We start from the raw sequence: 17,154 nt of genomic DNA on the forward strand, positions 1-17,154 counted from the left end.
CCAGAGTAATTAATTTATACTTTGTTCTGAAAGCGTATCAGTAAACAGGCATCAATGCTGATAGCCATTTATTGCTCCAGCAGTGAGGTTAAACAGCTTGTGCTTTTAACTGCATGGTACAAAAGATATAAAACTATTTGCTTGAGATATTAATCCAGGATGACCTGATGTAAAGTGACAGTAAAAGTGGCTTTCCCAAAGATGTGAAATATGTGCTCTGCTCACTACCTCCTGCTGACTCTCTGCTCCAAGTGAATAAACATTCAGCTGAATTCTCCCACCCAGGTGTGATCCAGCAATGAACTGGCAGCGCATCCTTTTGTCTGCTAATGCCAATTCTAACTCACAGGAGCAGCCTACCACCGGCTCTGCAGCCAAAATGCTTTCTCAATTTTCTCAAGAATCAACACAGAAAATAGCACAAGAACATAAAATTCGCCTGGTCTAAATCTCTTAAGAATGAAGCATCTTGTTTATACTGATAAACAAGTGCATATACATGCAAGAATGGTGTTTCAGGACTCAGCCACCACAGATGAAAGGGAAGCAACAGTGAAATCATGCATGAAGCAGACAATAAATGATCTAATGATTAAAGATGACTTACAAAGTCTAATCTCTATGGAAGCCCTAGTTATTCGAATGAGAAGAGCTTAAACATTGGAACATCTCATCTGAAATAATCTGCTCCACAGAACAGGGGTGCTGCACATCCCCAGACTGCAGTTGCTGAACTGTCCAGCAAGTTGGCAAGGAAAATTGCATGCTTTGTTTGCATATTTGTCCCGTTCTTCTATGCCCCAAGTTTAACTCTGTGCTGTTACCTCTGCTGAGAAAGAACACAAAACAGAACTAAATTCATCTTGGCAGCTCAGTTTAGGGTGTACATATGAGTTCATTATGTTCACTATTGCTCTTTACAGATACCTTAAAGGAGGCTGTAGTGAGGTGGGGGTTGGTCTTTTCTCCCACGTGCCTGGTGACAGGATGAGGGGGAATGGGCTTAAGTTGCGCCAGGGGAGTTTTAGGTTGGATGTTAGGAAGAACTTCTTTACCGAAAGGGTTGTTAGACATTGGAACAGGCTGCCCAGGGAAGTGGTGGAGTCACCGTCCCTGGAAGTCTTTAAAAGACGTTTAGATGTAGAGCTTAGGGATATGGTTTAGTGGGGACTGTTAGCGTTAGGTCAGAGGTTGGACTCGATGATCTTGAGGTCTCTTCCAACCTAGAAATTCTGTGATTCTGTGATTAATTCTTGATGATAAAATATTTGCATGGATTTGAATAAGTCACCCTTGCCTTGGTATGGTAATGCGGAAAAAGGGGGTTAACAAAAGATAAGGTCATACACCTAAACATAAGCAAAACTAGGTGATAGGTACCAGTGCCTGAACAGGTTCCACAGGACTCAGCTGTCACAGAATAGAAGAAAAGTCAAGCAATCTCATGGTTAATTACTATAAAGGGGTACTGATAGTTGCCATTGGCTGGGCAAGAATTCACACATTGCTGATCCTCTAATTCACTGTGATCTTTCAGATGCTAAGCTCTGAAGCAGTGCTGAGTTTGGCAAAGTGAGGACAAAAACCCATTCCTATTCTGAGCGTGCTACTTTAGCTACTTGCTTTTCATTCAAGAAAGGGATTTGTTGACAGCAAAATTATTTTCTTAGAAAAACACTAAATGAGAAGATGACAAATGCTGTTGTGAATATTCACACAACTCCAGGAGCAATCAACCATGATTATTCAGACAAGGCTCCTGCAGGAAGGGATAGAGCTAAAATCTTGAATTTTGGCAAGAATATGATCTTCAGTAAGGACTAGCACTTACAGTTGCTCTGGAGAAAATGTAGTTTCATTAGCCAGATTCATTCTCATTTGGAATTGACCATGTGCAGTAGAACATCTTGTCTGTATGGATGCAATTAAGAGATGCACAGTGAATAGTTGCCCTGCAGTTAGTGTAACATATGCTCCAGTACTTCCAGACGTGACTACTGAAGTTGGTAGCAAAATCCTGATGTCTTCAGCAAGGCCTCAATGTTAGTCATATAAAAACTGCTACATATGAAAACAGCTGCAGATCTTTTTTCCTCTGTGGAAAAGTGAGAGAAAGAGAGAAGAGGAACCCATGCTGAGGAAGTGACTGCAAGGCTGGAGAGGCTGGTAGGTAAGCCATGGCTTGCTGCATTCAGGAGACAGAAGGATATTCCTGTCCAGTCTGTGACCTGCTGTTTGCCTTCTGACAGATGCTTTTATAGCTCTTAGGTTTTGCCTTGTGCATCTCAATAAGAAATCATCTGCCTGATCCCTACTAAAAGCATCAGAGCATCCTCCTTGGGCTCCATAGGCATCCATGTAATGTGCTTAACACTTAAGTCCCAGGGCCATACATACTGCGGTCTCTGAAAGAATAAAGGCTTAATCACTGCACCAGACCGCTTACCGCAGCAGCATCTTGGGCTCAGGGATTGAGGCTCATTTGGTTGCTCTGACGCCTCTTTGATATACGGCAAAAAAAATGCAGGCAAGATAAGGACTGACAAGATTTTCTTACCCTACACAAGGTTATTTATGTGAGGCTCCTAAAAGTTCAGTAGTTTGTACTCGCTGCTGTGTGCTTTACTGCTGTTTTCTGGAATCAGGAGAGGAAGTAACAAATTAACACAAGGGAAAGTGTACTTGCAGCAGCACCATGGTTGGGAAAAATGTCATGAACTGCTGGAAATCCACCCAAAAACATTCCTCTGATCTTCCAAGATTTTTAATCTGTGCTCCAGATCCCAGAGGTTTATAATGGGAGAAATTTTGGATAGGTCGCACAATTCTGACTACAAATTTGTAGTGGGGTTTTTGACGCTCTTTCCTGACTAGCTTCCTTTTCACAAGCCCAGGGGTTGGAATATTTCCCTCCTTGCTCTGCACTTAGTGTCTCCAGCTTTTAGCAATTCCCAGGAGCTAGTACCATGGGTGCAGCTCAACACAGTGCTCAGAAAAGCCACCCACTGTGCCAGGAGCTCTGCGAACCACTAGGGCCACCAGAGGGGCTGCTGCTTCTCCCTGTCCTGCTCCGGCTCCTTCTTTTCCTTCTGTGAGTGCCATCCTTTCCCATGAGAGGAGGTCTGTTCACTAGCTTTTCCCCTCCAGGTCCAAGTTGCCTGTCATGGCCCCAGAGCTGGATTCTCTGGAACTGATTGGAACACCTGCATGTGAAAGATGCAAGCCGCGCTGCTGGAGAGGTCAGATCCTGCTCAACCACAGCAACCAGCAGGTGACTCAAGTGTGAACGCACAGCCTAGGCCAAGGATTTGTATGTGTCCCACAATGAACATAAACACCACCCCCACCCCAAGGAGGGTTGTGGAGAGCCCTGGCTGGTTTTTCCTTCACACAGCAGTTGTTAAAACATCGCTGCAAGGTCACGGACAGCATTCCAGCTCATCTGAACTGCAGATAAATACTCCTCCTTCATGAAGAGCGTGCAGAAACAGCTGTTCAGCATTACAGTGTGTTGCAAATGTTTTCTTGTCTCTTCAAAGGCAGTTGTTCTTAGGTAATCCAAAGGTCTGAGAAGCACCCATCTCCTGCACTAAGCTACACTGGCTGGGGAGGAAGCTGGAGCAAGGAAAAGACAATGATTTCTTTGTCAGACTCATTGTTTTGCTTCCCATGTTTTTTAACTTGCATTTGTGGACTAAGGGGAAAAAAGGTGGGTGTTTAAAGGGCCAGACTTCTGAGACAGGCAGCATGTCAAACATTTCTACAGCCTTACAGTAATGCTCGTTTCACTTTCCTTGCTTCAGAGGTGTAGGCAGGGCTTGATGCCACCAGGTTTGGGACAAGGTGGACTCACGCAGCTGTGGGGTTGAGGTGGGCCAGCTGGTTGGCCTCCAGAAGATTTTTCTTGTCCTTAAAGCTGAGGATACTGCGAGGGCTGGGGAGCGGGTTGGGTACGTGGGAAGCAAGCTGGTAACAGGACGGAAATGGGAGCTCCTGACACGGGGAAGAGCCACAGCAGCTCCAACACCATGGAAAACCAGACTTGCATGGGGAAAGAGGATGGCATGAGACTGAGGACCAGACTGTGGGGACCCTGCCCTGCCGAGCCCTTGTGCCAGGAGGTGTGAGTTCCCTGCCAGCCCCGAAACAACCTGGACAGTCCTGCATTTTCCCAGTGGCATGGCCAACAGCATTCAGACAAGGCAACCTGCACCACACACACCTGGCAGGGAGGCAGCCCACTGGGCACTGTGGGGCCTCCTGGCAGGAGGCAGGGAAATGTGCAGAAAGAACTGTTGTAGCACCGTCCTTCCCTTTCTTTCATTGTAAAGCCACCCAGGGTAGTGTTTGTTTTTCATCCTGGGCTTGCTTGTGTGAATGGAGTGTGACTCTCTGCTTAAAAGCCCCCACAGTGGGCAAGCTTTCTAAGGCCAAATTAAAACCATTAGTTTGCTGCATGATCAATCGGGACAACTGACAATTGATGGAAATGCTTTAAAACAAACAGAATCCCCAGAAATAAATAGCCCCTTTCTTCTGAACTGAACACGACCCTCCACCCCCCCCAAACATTTCTGTTAAGGTACTGTTTACACAGATTTAATCAGTTGTGTCACTGGGGCACAGCAAAAACAGCAATGTGACCTGCTGAGATTTAGCACCAGATTGCAATTTACAATCAAGGCAACAAGAGTCACTGAAGTGCATAGCTCCCGCCCCAATTACTAATTAATCAGACCCAACCAGGTCTCCATAAAAGGCATAGCAGTCAGCTGTGAGCCCTATAAATCCAAAGGGGTTGGCTGTGTGTTGGTTGTTGTTGTTTGTTTTTTTTTTTTTTTTTCTTCCTTTAAGTTAGAAAGGTGACCTGGGAAGATGTGCATCTTGTGGTTGGGTGCTGGTCCTGGGAGAATGCAAACTTGTTAAAGTGTGTGTGTGTGTGCGTGCGTTTGTTTTTTCTCATCTCCTTCCTGTGCTTAACAGCAGTGCAGCCAGCCAGCTTGGTTGCAGTAAAGCAGCATTCAGAAGGCAATGCGAAGTGCCAGGATGAAATGAACTGGCTAACTTTCTTACTTCAAAGTGTGTGATTATTAGCATGCTTTTGGTTGGTTGGTTTGGCTGTTTGTTTGTTTTAAATTTGCTTGAAAGCATGAGCACAGTGGCAATAGCTGCATTGGTTTCTAGTGGAGAGGCTAGGACAGGACAAAGCAAGCCCTGCACGTTACCCTGTGCTGAGGTGAGCCAGCCCCACATATACACAGGGCTTCATATGTTGAATACCTGCTGGTTTTACAGGCTTTGAGGCTTTTAAAGCTGCACTGTTGGCAACAAACAGTGCTGCTCCCCAGGGGCTGATAGAGTGTTCCCTGTGCTCCCCAGCAATCTCCAGCTCCTCTTCCAGGGTTGCAGAGTTCCCTGCTGCCCTTTGGCCTATGTCACTGTTTGGTCACCGTTGGGCTCAGTGGGCCCTGCGTAACACCTCACTAATTGCTCAGTTTGTCTTGTAATTATTTCAAGGCAAAAGGGATAGCTCTGGCATTTTGGGGAGAGGAAAAAAAAAAAAAAAAGAGAGAGAGAGAAAAGGAAATATAAAAGTATGAAGTAGATCCTCTCATTTGATGTTTTTGCTTGCTTTAGGCACTTCATCTCATTACTTTTATGGTCAGGCCAAACCTTAATGCTGATAGTTCAAAATAGAATCCCACAACTTTTAATATAAAAATAATATAGGCCTTAGGAAGAAACCACAAGATAATGTGAAAACAGGAAGTCTAGTGTGTCATTAAAGTGGCTTATTTAAGTATAAATATTCTATTTTCTATTTTTTGAAGAGTTCTGTCTGTATTTTTAGGAGATGATGCACTTTTTTTTTTTTTAATTTTTTGGAAGCTAGAAATAATGGTTAAATCATGCTGGTGGTATTTTTCTAGTCACTTTGTGAAACACACAACAGTGCACGCTGCATGAGGGAAGGAAAAAGCTTTCCCTCTTCTCACCCCTCAGCAACATACCTGGGAACAGAACTGCACATCTGTAAATAAATGCATCATTAGGTCCCCATCAATTTGTAAACTTCACTTGATGTATGGCTAAAATAATCCCACAAGGATAACTAAAGAAGCATACGCTTTCAGGCACACACAACTCAGACCAGCGGAAATAACGTTTTAGTTTGGGGGGAGGGGGGGGTGATTGTTGGCTGCATCGGTTTTTTCCTTTTTTTTTTTTTTTTCTTGCAGCAGTCCACATCGAAGAATTATTTTAGGTGCACTGCTACCAATATATTCATTAGCTAAGGATCTCTGGACATATTAAAAGAACACAGTAAAACAACTAATGATGCACTTGAGCAGTAACAGGTTGTCATTAGAGCAGCATCTGCTCTCATCAGAGTTAATTATTCAGTTGCTTTGTTTTCCAAGTAGGTGTCTGGTAGAATTTAGCAGAATCTTAATTAAAACACATTTTCAAACTCCATAGATGCTCATCTCATCTAAAGAAATCAAGACAATTTCCACCATAAACATAAAGCTTCAGTTGAGCCATCAAGCAGCAGCAGGATCTCAACCAAGGCCACGAGCCACTGCTGTCCTGATATTCTCACTCGAAAACCTGCCCTGAGCACGTACCAGTGACCAGCACAGGCTTTGCTGGTGAGGATGGCCATCCTGCATCATTACTGCACTGTACAGCCCCCGAGGATGTTGCACGTGAGCTCTGAGCTGCTCCCAGGTGATGTGCTCCCTGCCTGGGCACAAACGTGCCTTTCCGTCCCCTTTGGCTTTACTTTGTCCAGAAAAACACCACCACAGCCAGCTTACCCAAGCTGACCTCCTGGCCAGCACTGGTTATTTTGAAGCTTTTTATTTCCCTGCTCTCTTCTGCAGCACTGGAATTTTTTTTCTCCCTTTCTAAATACTTCCCCCTTGGAAAGCAGAATGGAAGTGGTCTGACTCTGGACATAAAAAAAATGATTACCGTACGGCCAGACTGTCTGTAAGAAACACGCTGCTAATGCAGTAGCCGCAGATGTGCCGGAGAAGTTTCCCTTTCAGATGTGGTAAACCCAGCATGCACCCAGTGAGGATGCTGTGGGGAGGCAGAGAGAGCTGGGCAAGTCTGTGGTGGTGTTCTCCCACTTAACTAAAAACTCCTCATAAAGGAAATGGCCCTACGAGGTCAACGAGCCAAGGTCCAATCTGCTCCACTCCAAGGCTGGGGCCAACAGCTGCTTTGCAGGGTCTCCACTTTATTGGATTTCAGCAGACACATACCAAAGAAGTTCAGTCTAGAAGTGGAAGCTTTATTTCCCAATGGCCAGCACAGCATATGAAGGTTTGAGTCTTCAGTGTGGACTTCTTTGCTGTGGTGTATTGACTTACAGTTGGAGCTGGCTGGGAATTTTCTATCATAAAAATGCTGTTTGAGCATCAAAAGAAAATGTTTCTTGTAAATAGAGAACTATAGGCACGCAGGGTTCAGCCTGGTGGATGGAGTGGGAATGTTTCAATATTTGATGCTGAAATTATTTTCGTTAAAAATATATATATATTATAGTTGCCTATTTTTATTTTTTAAGATATAAAAATTACCCTTTTACATTGCATTCCAAATGCGTGGTGATATTTTGGAATTAGAAACACCTTCTCAATACTTCCAAAGTTAGGAAAGGGGACTCCTAACCTATTTGGGATAAGGTATGAGTGTATGTGGGCACGTGTGCCAGTTATGTGCTGCTCTCCTCAGCAATCTTCACATACCCCTTCCCAAACATGCACTGAGCACCCTGGCTGCACATGCAGAGTTTTGTCTCTGTGTTTCTGACCCCTTTACAAAATAAAAGCTCTCCCAATCAAATGTCCATATGCCTGTCATGAAAGGGAAAAATGGAAATCTGAAACTCGATGACTGTATTTTAATGGCTTTTATGACTTTTTTGAGGCCTTTTTGAGGGGCTGAGAAAGCAAACCATCCTGCGCAGTGTCATGGGACTTCTGACTTTGCTGATGGAAATACCTTCTGGTTTGGGCTCCTTGAGGGAAAAAGAGCCTCTGAAGAACATCAAGGCGGTTGTTTATATCTGGGCTTCTGCTGAATGTAAAGGCCTGGCTGTTACTTTTCATTATCAAAAGCAGTTTTGGTGCTGGCAGCACAGTGTGTCAGGGGGACGCATGGGAACCCTGCACAGAGCTGAGACAGATGGGGGAGCCCCTGACCATCCTCCTCCTCCTCTTCCTCACTGCTACTTCACTCCTCAGGGTGGCTGTAAGGCTCAACCCCCAAACCCAGCCAGCCCCGTCCCAGCTGCGGGCGAGAGCTCTGAGCGATGTGATCTGATCCAATATCACCCCAGCCCAGATGTGCAGCCAGGGCAGCCTGGCTGCCTCCCTGCCAGCCAGGGGGCTCCTGCAACACAGCCCAGGCTGCCCCTGCCTGTGTCCTCTACAGCCCTCCCTTAGGCAGGAGGAGTGATGCTGCCGGAGGCCAGTGAGCAGCTCAGGCTCTGCCAGATGAGGCACGGTGAGTGTGTGCCTGCGGTCCGGTGGTTTGTGTGGCAGTGCTCGCGCTGGGCTGTTAAGCTTGCTTTCCTGGCAGTGATTTTGCCTTTTGTGCTGCTCGAACCAAGCTCTGCTGGCTTCCTTGCAATGGTGCCCAAGCAAGGTATGGCAGAGGCAGCTCCTTGCTGTCCTCGTGGAAGCAGAGGGGCAAGCAAGCAATTTCATGCCAGTGGCAGGGATGAGGGAAGCCACCTACTTGGGTGTAAGTCTGTTTTCCAGCCAAGGATGCTCAGGGTGCTCCAAAGCCCACCGCCACTGCCAGAGCTGCACCCAGGCTGCGCTCAGCCTGGCCGGGTCTGCTGCCTTCCTCCTTCAGCACAATGCAGGAACCGCTCAATTAGGCAGACTCCATACAGTAAAAGCATCGAAAGCCAAAAAATCCTCTTTGACATTTATCTCTGTCTTCATTCCTGGGGGAAAAAACACGCGCACACAAACCCCTTCTAATGAAAATCAGACAGTGTGAGCAAGTGGTGCTGAAGCAAAGTTTTTCTGCTCCTAAACTGTATTTCAAGTCATTACAAGCTCTGCTTGCCAACGTTACAGTAGCTGAAGCAGTATGTACAGCCTGTGATACGCAGACTGGAGTAAAACCTTCTTCATGACATTTTGTTGTATGGGAAAGCTTGAGTTTTTGGAAGACTCTCCGATAACACAATATGGAAAGCATGCTATCTTAGCATTTCCTACGCCGACTTGGAATGCCTTCTGTTTGGAGAGGATCCACTGGCAAGTGAGGGAAGGTCTGAACAGTCAATTTAGATTTTTCTTTTAAATGTATTCTGTATGCATATACTGTAGTTATTTTGAGATTTTTGCCTTCTGGAATGATTACTGTCTGATACCAGCTAGAAAAGTCATTATGCATAAAACATAGGTGTGCAAAGAGTTCGATAGCTTGGGGGAGTCATAGGTGGAACTGATTAAGCTCCGTGAGGAAGGATGGACCTTATTTGTTTTAAAACCCATATTCCACACCTGCAAAGCCATTACTGCCTCTCTTCAGAGGCAGATACAAATATAGTGAGCCAGTTGTATCCTCTTTCTCGACCAAGAAAATAACCAGAAAAATACAGTTAAACTAAAATCAGTTGTAGAGGTGAGAGGTTTGTTCTTTGAAGTATGGTTTTGCTGAGATAGCCAGGCAGGCTAATCCAGGAGCAGCATGCAGCTGCTGGACTGAACGAATGATTTCATGCTGTCTTTGTCACCAGTGGCCTCCTTGTTAGTCTCTCCGGTGGCGGTGTCCCTCCATGCCCAGCTCAGGGGGGTTGGTGGCATTTTGGGGGGAAGTCAGAGCTCTGACATCCCTGTGAGGTGGGGACAGGTCCTGCCTAGGCTGCACCAGCAGATCTGGCACCACAACTCACCCAGATGGGAAGGGTAGAGCCTTGGGTCCCTGTCCAAACGCAGAGGTCCAGATCCTGCCCCGTGGTACGTCTGTTTCGGTCTGCGTTGTGTGACAGGAGCATCCACGTGTCTGTTCAAAGAGCTCACAACCTGCAGGAGAGTCTGAGCGGGTGGGGTGCCATGGGAACGTGCAGCAGTGCTGTGTGTGTGGCGCCCACGTTACCCAAACCCCTCAGAGCTGGCTGCGAGGGCTGATGCAGGGGCTGCCCCGTGCCTGTCGCATCACTAGAGCCACAGCCCCAAGGACGTGTCCCTGGGGGCACCAAAACAGCAGCCGGGGCTCCCCTGCCCCTGGCCCTCTCAGCTGCCAGGCAGTGCAAAGCCGGTCACCTCCGCACGGTGTGCAAGCAGCTAAAGAAAGGCAGTCCAAAAAGAGCATGTGAACAGAAGGCTGGAAAAAGGGCCACTTGATTATTCAGCTTCTAAGTGGGGGATGGGAGGAGTGCAGAATTGCTGCAGAAGCAGCAGAACTTGCAAATCCTGTTATTTCTCTGGTGCTCTCTCCCGTGGCTTGATGATCTTGCCCTTCTGATGAAAGCTTTTCCTGCAGCTGGCGTTATTCATAGCATCATTTTCCCATGTTGGATCTGTAGTATCTAGTAGTAATTTCACATCACAGCCTTGTTCCTCAGAGGGGACAGTACTTCAAGTCTCTGTACTTATTTTCCGAAGGCTCCTAGGAATTTGGTACTTCTGAGATTCCTCCGTGACATGAAATTGGGCTGAAATCTGCCATTAGAGTGCAGTAGTACCAGAAAGTGCTGGGAAGCAAATAGTACAGTTGCATAAACCTAGCAACTTGAGAAACCAGTCTGGGAAAAACACAGGTGTGTGTATATATGTGTATGTATGTACATATATACAAACATGCCATCACACAGCAGTGTCGCTTCATCTCCCCTGTCCCCAGCTTAAGTGTACATGGCTTGCTCGTGTGGTACTTTGAGTGTACAGTAAGCAAGTTCTCTTATTAGGCACTGATCTTGCACACACAGCCCTTCTGGCTGGATAAGCCCCTTGGAAACCCTGAGTCAGTTGTTTGGAGTGAGAAGCACTCTATGTTTGGCATAGAATCCCTAATCCCAGAAAAATGCTTTGCTCTGAAACAGTTCTCCTGGCAGGACCCGAAGGAAGTGGCGGCCTTGCACGTAACCCACTAGTAAATATGATGGTGAGGCCAAAGCTTGTGGTTCCCACATAGGTGTGAATGCAGAGGTGTGTTTGGGAGCACCCTGCATCCCGCAGGAGCATCATGGCTCCTTGGGCAGAGTCATCTCCCCTGCCCAGCTGTGGCTGCCACATCAGCTCTGGGCACCAAGTGCCCTGCGTGGGTTGCCCTTGTATAGACTTGATATGAAAGCCTGGAGTTTCATCAGTAGATTTTTATTGGGATGCCTTTATGGGGCCCTCTGTGGGCATCAGCCCCTGGAGCATCCCCTCTGCTCCCTCACTGTTTACAAATGTATCTGCCTCCAAAATCTGTCTGAGTTTATCAATGAAAGGGAGGTAGTGTTACAGAGCTGTGCGCACACATGTTATAGATTCCCCCAGCAATAATTCCTTCCTCTAGTTATGCTATATATTTAGTGCATTCCTTGAGTATGATAATCATAAACATGCTTTAAAAAAAAAAAAAAAAAAGGTTAACAAAGTTGAAACAAAACGCAGGAGCTGGCCAGATAGTGGGCAGAGATTGCTGCAGCCCTTGAGGCTGGGATTCCTGCATCTTCAGCAGCTGCTGCCCCTGGGAGGGAAGCAGAGCGCCTGCGGGCAGTGGCAGGGAAATACCCCATGGGTAGGCCGGGTGGGGGCTGAGCTGTAGCAAGGGTGATCAGAAGCAGGGTGAAGATCTCTCTGTCAGTGTGAGGGCCACAGAGGGTGCAGCTCAGCTGCTGCTCGCACTTGTGCAGCATGAGGCAGCTCCTCCAAGGCCCACATCGCACCCCTGCCCTGCCTTCCCAAAACAGCCACGCTCATTTTGGGGAAAAAAAAAAAAAAAAAAAAAAAAAAAGCATTTTATTGTTGCAGCGAGCAGTGCGAGGTTATTACCTGCACCGAGGCTCAGGGTTTGGTTTTTGGGGCAGCAATGCTGTGGAGCTCAGCAGGGTCAGCTGCAAAGTGCGAGCGCTTGGCCAGGAGCAGGAGCCCCAGCGCCGCCGCGCTTGCCTCCCTGCCTGCCTCCGTCTCCCAGGCAGGGAGCAGCGGCACATTATCGGGTGTGTGAATACATATTTACTACGGCAGGCCCAGAAGGGCTTTTCAACAACTTTCCCTGCATGTGTTGCTAACAAGTCGCTCCGCAGATTTACCAAGTGAGCAGAATCGCAAATGTTTCTCTTTACAATGAGAAGTAATCAGAGAAGGTCTAAATGGCAAACAGCGATCCAATATATACATTTGTCACAGATATAATATAAAGTCAGCCCAGCCTCTTTGATGTCACATAAACATGTCATTCTGAACCAGCTCAGTTTTGCTGGCATTTCATCAGCGAGCGCACAACAAACAGCCCCAGTGATGCTTCCTCGCAGCTCCGCGTTTCCCACCGCCCAGCTGCCCAGCCCTCACCAGCTGAGCGCTTTGCAGTGTTCAGTCTCTGCTGAATACGGGATCCACCCCACTCACTGCTCAGCCCACTGCTTTAATTACCCTCTGGGATGGGAGAGAGGGAAAAAAAATCAAATTTTGTATTGCAAACCTAGGTTATCTTTAGATAGCCCATGCGAAAGGAGATGCGCAGGGCTTCCTGCCCAGCGGTGGGAAGGACACATCCCTGTCCCGGGTCTCCTCCTGGCCATGGCTCAGCCCTCGTCTGTGAGCAAAAGCCACGTGCTGGTGGTGCATGCTGGTGCCTTCTGCGTGCCTGCATGACGTATTAGCCAGCTCCTGTACTGATGTCACTGTGAGGCATTTGGGACGTGGGTGCTGTCAGTGTGCCACTTGAAACTGTCAGAAGCAGCTGCCGAGCTCACGAGAGGAAGGCAGGGGCTCTGTCTGCTTCCCTGCCAGCACTTAAAAAGTAATGAGTCCTTTTATGCTTTCTTTACATAACAGGCTCCAGCCAGAAAACTGGATGTTTCCTTGTCAATAAAATGAAAAAGAAATTCCCAATATTAAAGGAACTGAGATGCAGTTGAGCAAGCCTTATGTTATTGTGGTTAACAGTCAATAAGGAAAACCAGAGTTTTTGTTCTGCTGACTTAAAAAACATTAAGCTGTAAATATCTAACACAATTCTATTTTAGTGTTGTTTTTTTTTTAATTCACAAACAAATTCCCTCCCAAGGTTTTGGTGTCAGTTTGCTTTCCCCCCCCCCTTTCTCTTCTCAAAGCATCAAATAAAATCACACGCAAGGGCCTTGTCTTCTGAAAGCCTAGGAAGATGAATGGAAGCAGTCATTTATTTATTTTTCCACGTAGAAAAAAAATAATCCTGGGGGTGCCACATGGCAAAGGAGGAATTTTGGTGCCAATGCAGTGCCTTGGAGGAGTGGGAGCCACGTGTCGGGGCTGGGCAGGGACTGTGCTGCTATGGGGCCATGGTGAAATGGCACAGGGGTGGTGGCGGTGGCCAGAATTCCTTGCTTGGGTTGTGGTAGCCCAACCTGCAGTGAGTTTTTCTTCTGGAGAAGGATAGGTCCAGGAACACAAATTGGAGCCAGACACAGCAGATCCAGCATTCCAGGGGCAGAACGTTAGGAATAATAATAATAATACTGCCTGAATAAGTGAGCAATTTATAAACAAGCAGAGCTGTACACGTACATAAACTGTTGAGTTGGTCCACTAATGGATGCTGATCAGTAAATATTGCCATGTTGTAAAGCCTGCACACAACTTGTTATATATCTGTTTTAAGTGCTGCTAACAAAGGCTTTAGCTGCAGCATTTAGAAAAGAAAAATACTTTTTTCCATTAATACTCCCCCACCCCCAAGCCCAAACTGGTCCTGACAAACCCTGTGTCCGCTCCTCCTGTACGAGGAACACCCGAAGGTGGGGAGCTGCTGTCACCCACGCATGTGGCCAGGCTCCCGCAAGTTCCTGCAGCAGGAGGTGGGATCGCTGCCCCCAGCACCCCCAAGTCTCTGCCCCTCACCTAGTGGGCAGGCTCACGCTTCAGTTTTAATTAAACTGACCTCGCCAGAAGATACCTGGGGAACCCGGGAGGCAGTGGGAGCTCGATTTTCCCTGCTGTAACTAGTGCCTTTAACAAGTCAGAGAAAATCCCCCCCCGGCCAGGGGTCTTGCCGCCTGCCTGCACCCCAGCTGCCCCACGGCCCTGTCCCGGTGCTCGCGTGGTGGGGCCAGGCTGCGGGGTCTGCGCATGGTGTTGCAGGGAGCCCCTCCGCTCTGCGGCATGCAGCACATGGGAGCATATGGCTCTGAGTCTGGTTTGTTTGTTTGTTTTATTTTTTTTTTGTTTCTTTCTATTTTGGTTTACTGTCACAAATAATTTAATTATCCCATGACTTGCCATTTCAGTTATGCATTGTCTCTGTTCCTGTTTGACTTGGGGGCAGCTGTTGAGCTCTCCAGATTTAGGGCTGAAATCTGCTCGTCGTTATGTGTGAGCGCAGTGCAGCCCATCTCATGAAGGCAGCAGCCCCGTGCGTAGTGGGCATGGGCGAGGGTTGGGGTGGTGGGACGCAGCCTGGTGAAACTGGCCATAGTGCTTCTGGATCTGCACCCGCAGCATTGGGGATCGTGGGCTTGGCTCAAACAGTAATCAGAGGTCCCTGATTACTTTTCCTCAACACAAACAGCTGTGGCTCTTCCTTCATTTGGCTTTTTCTGGGCCTTGGGTTTGTAGCCCCTCTAGGTTCTTCCTTGTCACTTTATGGCCAGGAGCTTGGCACCAAGCCCTTGCATCCCCATGTGGCACTGAGGCAGGTGAGGGGGTGCAGATGAAGATGTCAGGGTGATCCCTTCGTGCCTTTCACCACAAAGCTGAGCGTGGCCCTGGCTGCCCTGGGGATGAGGGCTGATGGGTTGGGTACTGCAGCCCTCGCTCAAAAAATCAACTCGGTTTTGGGCGGTAGTCTGCCGCTGCTTATCAGACGGCTGGTGTTTGTATTTACATCCCATAAATCCCCCAAAGTAGCCCTCACCACTGCTGGAGGTGGCTGGATGACTTGTGTCTGCAGGCATGCGCTGAGAGGGGAACATTTGTTTGGCTTTTACCTATGTTTTTCTCTCATGCAGTGGACTTAGGAGGCATATCCTGTGGGAAGATAGGGAAGCAAACAATTCAGTGATCTCTAGTCGGAGCTCTGCAGACATTTATGAGACATACAGCTGTTTCTCTTTTTAATTTGGAGGAATACAGGCCTCGCAAACAGGGTGGTTGGTTGTTCCTACAAATAAAAGCCCACAGCTCAAAGGCAAAATATTTTGAAGACAATGTACAATAAGAGCCTTTTTTTTTAGCCATGTAAAAGCTGTTTTATGAAATTAAGCTGGAAATATCATAAGTGGGAAATGACCACAGAATAAATAGGAACCTTTTAGAAAGACAGCAAACATGTGTTATTTATTTTCCTAGTAAATGGAAGTGGCAGATTCAATCAGCAAGAAACATCAGATAGTTATGACCATTTTAATCACATAAAAAAAAGTTCATACGTTTTGTTTATGGTACATTTAACAACATTTTCAGTTTAGTATGAGGGGAAGCGAGTAACTCGTATTTACCAGTAAACTAGAGATAAGATGGGAGCGTTCCTCTTAATGTGGGAAGAAATGCAGTGAGAGGTAGAACAGTGAAGTGTCTGTGCCGTTACCTTTTGCACTCTATATAAACATCTGGAAGGCATTAAAACCCGTTGCATCAGAAATATTTTAAAGCTATCAAACAGTTCCAAAGCATGTACTGTACCCCATGAAAAGAGACAGCCTTCATGCCTGCCATTTCAGAAGGCTTGTAGGCTTGCCACGGAGACCTATTTTATGTGTGTCTATCTGCTTGTATTTGCTTGAAAGCTTTAAAGTCACGTTCAAAAATGTTCCTGATAGATGTTAATTTTAGTGACGGGGCAAAGAGATGATTATGGAGTGGCCAGCTGAGGTTAAAGCCCTAAGTAACGACCAACTGCTGATGTTCTGTCAGTGGAATCGATGTGAGGGGAATGTGGTGCCTGTCTTGGCATTGCTGCATACGAGGGACAGCACTGACCAAGGCAGGGGTAGCACTCTCTCACCTTCCCCTCTCTTCCCAAAAAAAAAAAAAAAAAAAAAAAAAAAAAAAAAAAAAAAAACTTGCTCCTGCATTGTAAAGAAAGCAGCAATAAGCAGACATGTTGGTATTGCGTCTCGGTCTTCTGAGACCAGGCCTTCTCACAGCTGGCTTGTGCAGTGGACCAAGCGTGGTCCTGGCCCCATGTGTGTGGGCTGGGTGGCTGAGATGGCTCTGACACGAAGCTGAACCTCCCTCTCAGCCTGCTCGCCGTTACAGTAGGAGGGGAAGGCTTGCCTTTGGGGGAAGAAGAAGGAAAACACACAAGCAAAATAAATACGAGGGGGTGTTCACTGTGCGCATGATAGACTGATTTATAGGAGGAAGCTGTGTGCTTTTGTGGATCCCACGTGCAGTATTAGTGACATCTTTGCTTTGGGTTGTAATTTTGTAGTGCTTGCACTACGGATGAAAATTATATACCTGGGATGAAATGTGTGTACTTTAATAGGTATACCTGAGATTATATGCTAAGTAAAAGGAAGCAATGCTACATGTACAAGTGCAATTTCTATCCTCTTTCTGATCTTTGTGTTCTGGTCAAACATGAGTGTTTTCCTAAGAGACAGCAGCAGATGCAGGATAAGCTAATATCCTTGGGATATCAGCTGTACTGACTTCTACAGGGCAACCAGCCCAGGGGCAGCAGGAAAAAGCAGCAAGAAGCCTTCCTCTGGGGACAGAGGAGCCGGCAGCAGGGCAGCAGAGGAGAAGTAACCGTCAGGGCAATAGCTGGTTGAAACGTGTTCAGAGTTGAGTAACAAGGAGGCTGCTTGAGCACCTGAAGTATTCCTGTGCCTGAGCAGCACAGCCTTTGCCTCTCTGCTCTGCTCCATCCTGGTTGCTTTGAACTGAAGAAGAAAAGCTTGCTAGATGTGGTCTGAGGGTGCAGGGCCTGGCCTGTGGTGCCAGAGGCAGCGGGCTGGCGGGTGCCTGCCATACAGCTGCCCCA

This window comes from Aythya marila (assembly GCF_965140915.1).
Source record: "Aythya marila genome assembly, chromosome: 6".
Taxonomy (NCBI): domain Eukaryota; kingdom Metazoa; phylum Chordata; class Aves; order Anseriformes; family Anatidae; genus Aythya; species Aythya marila.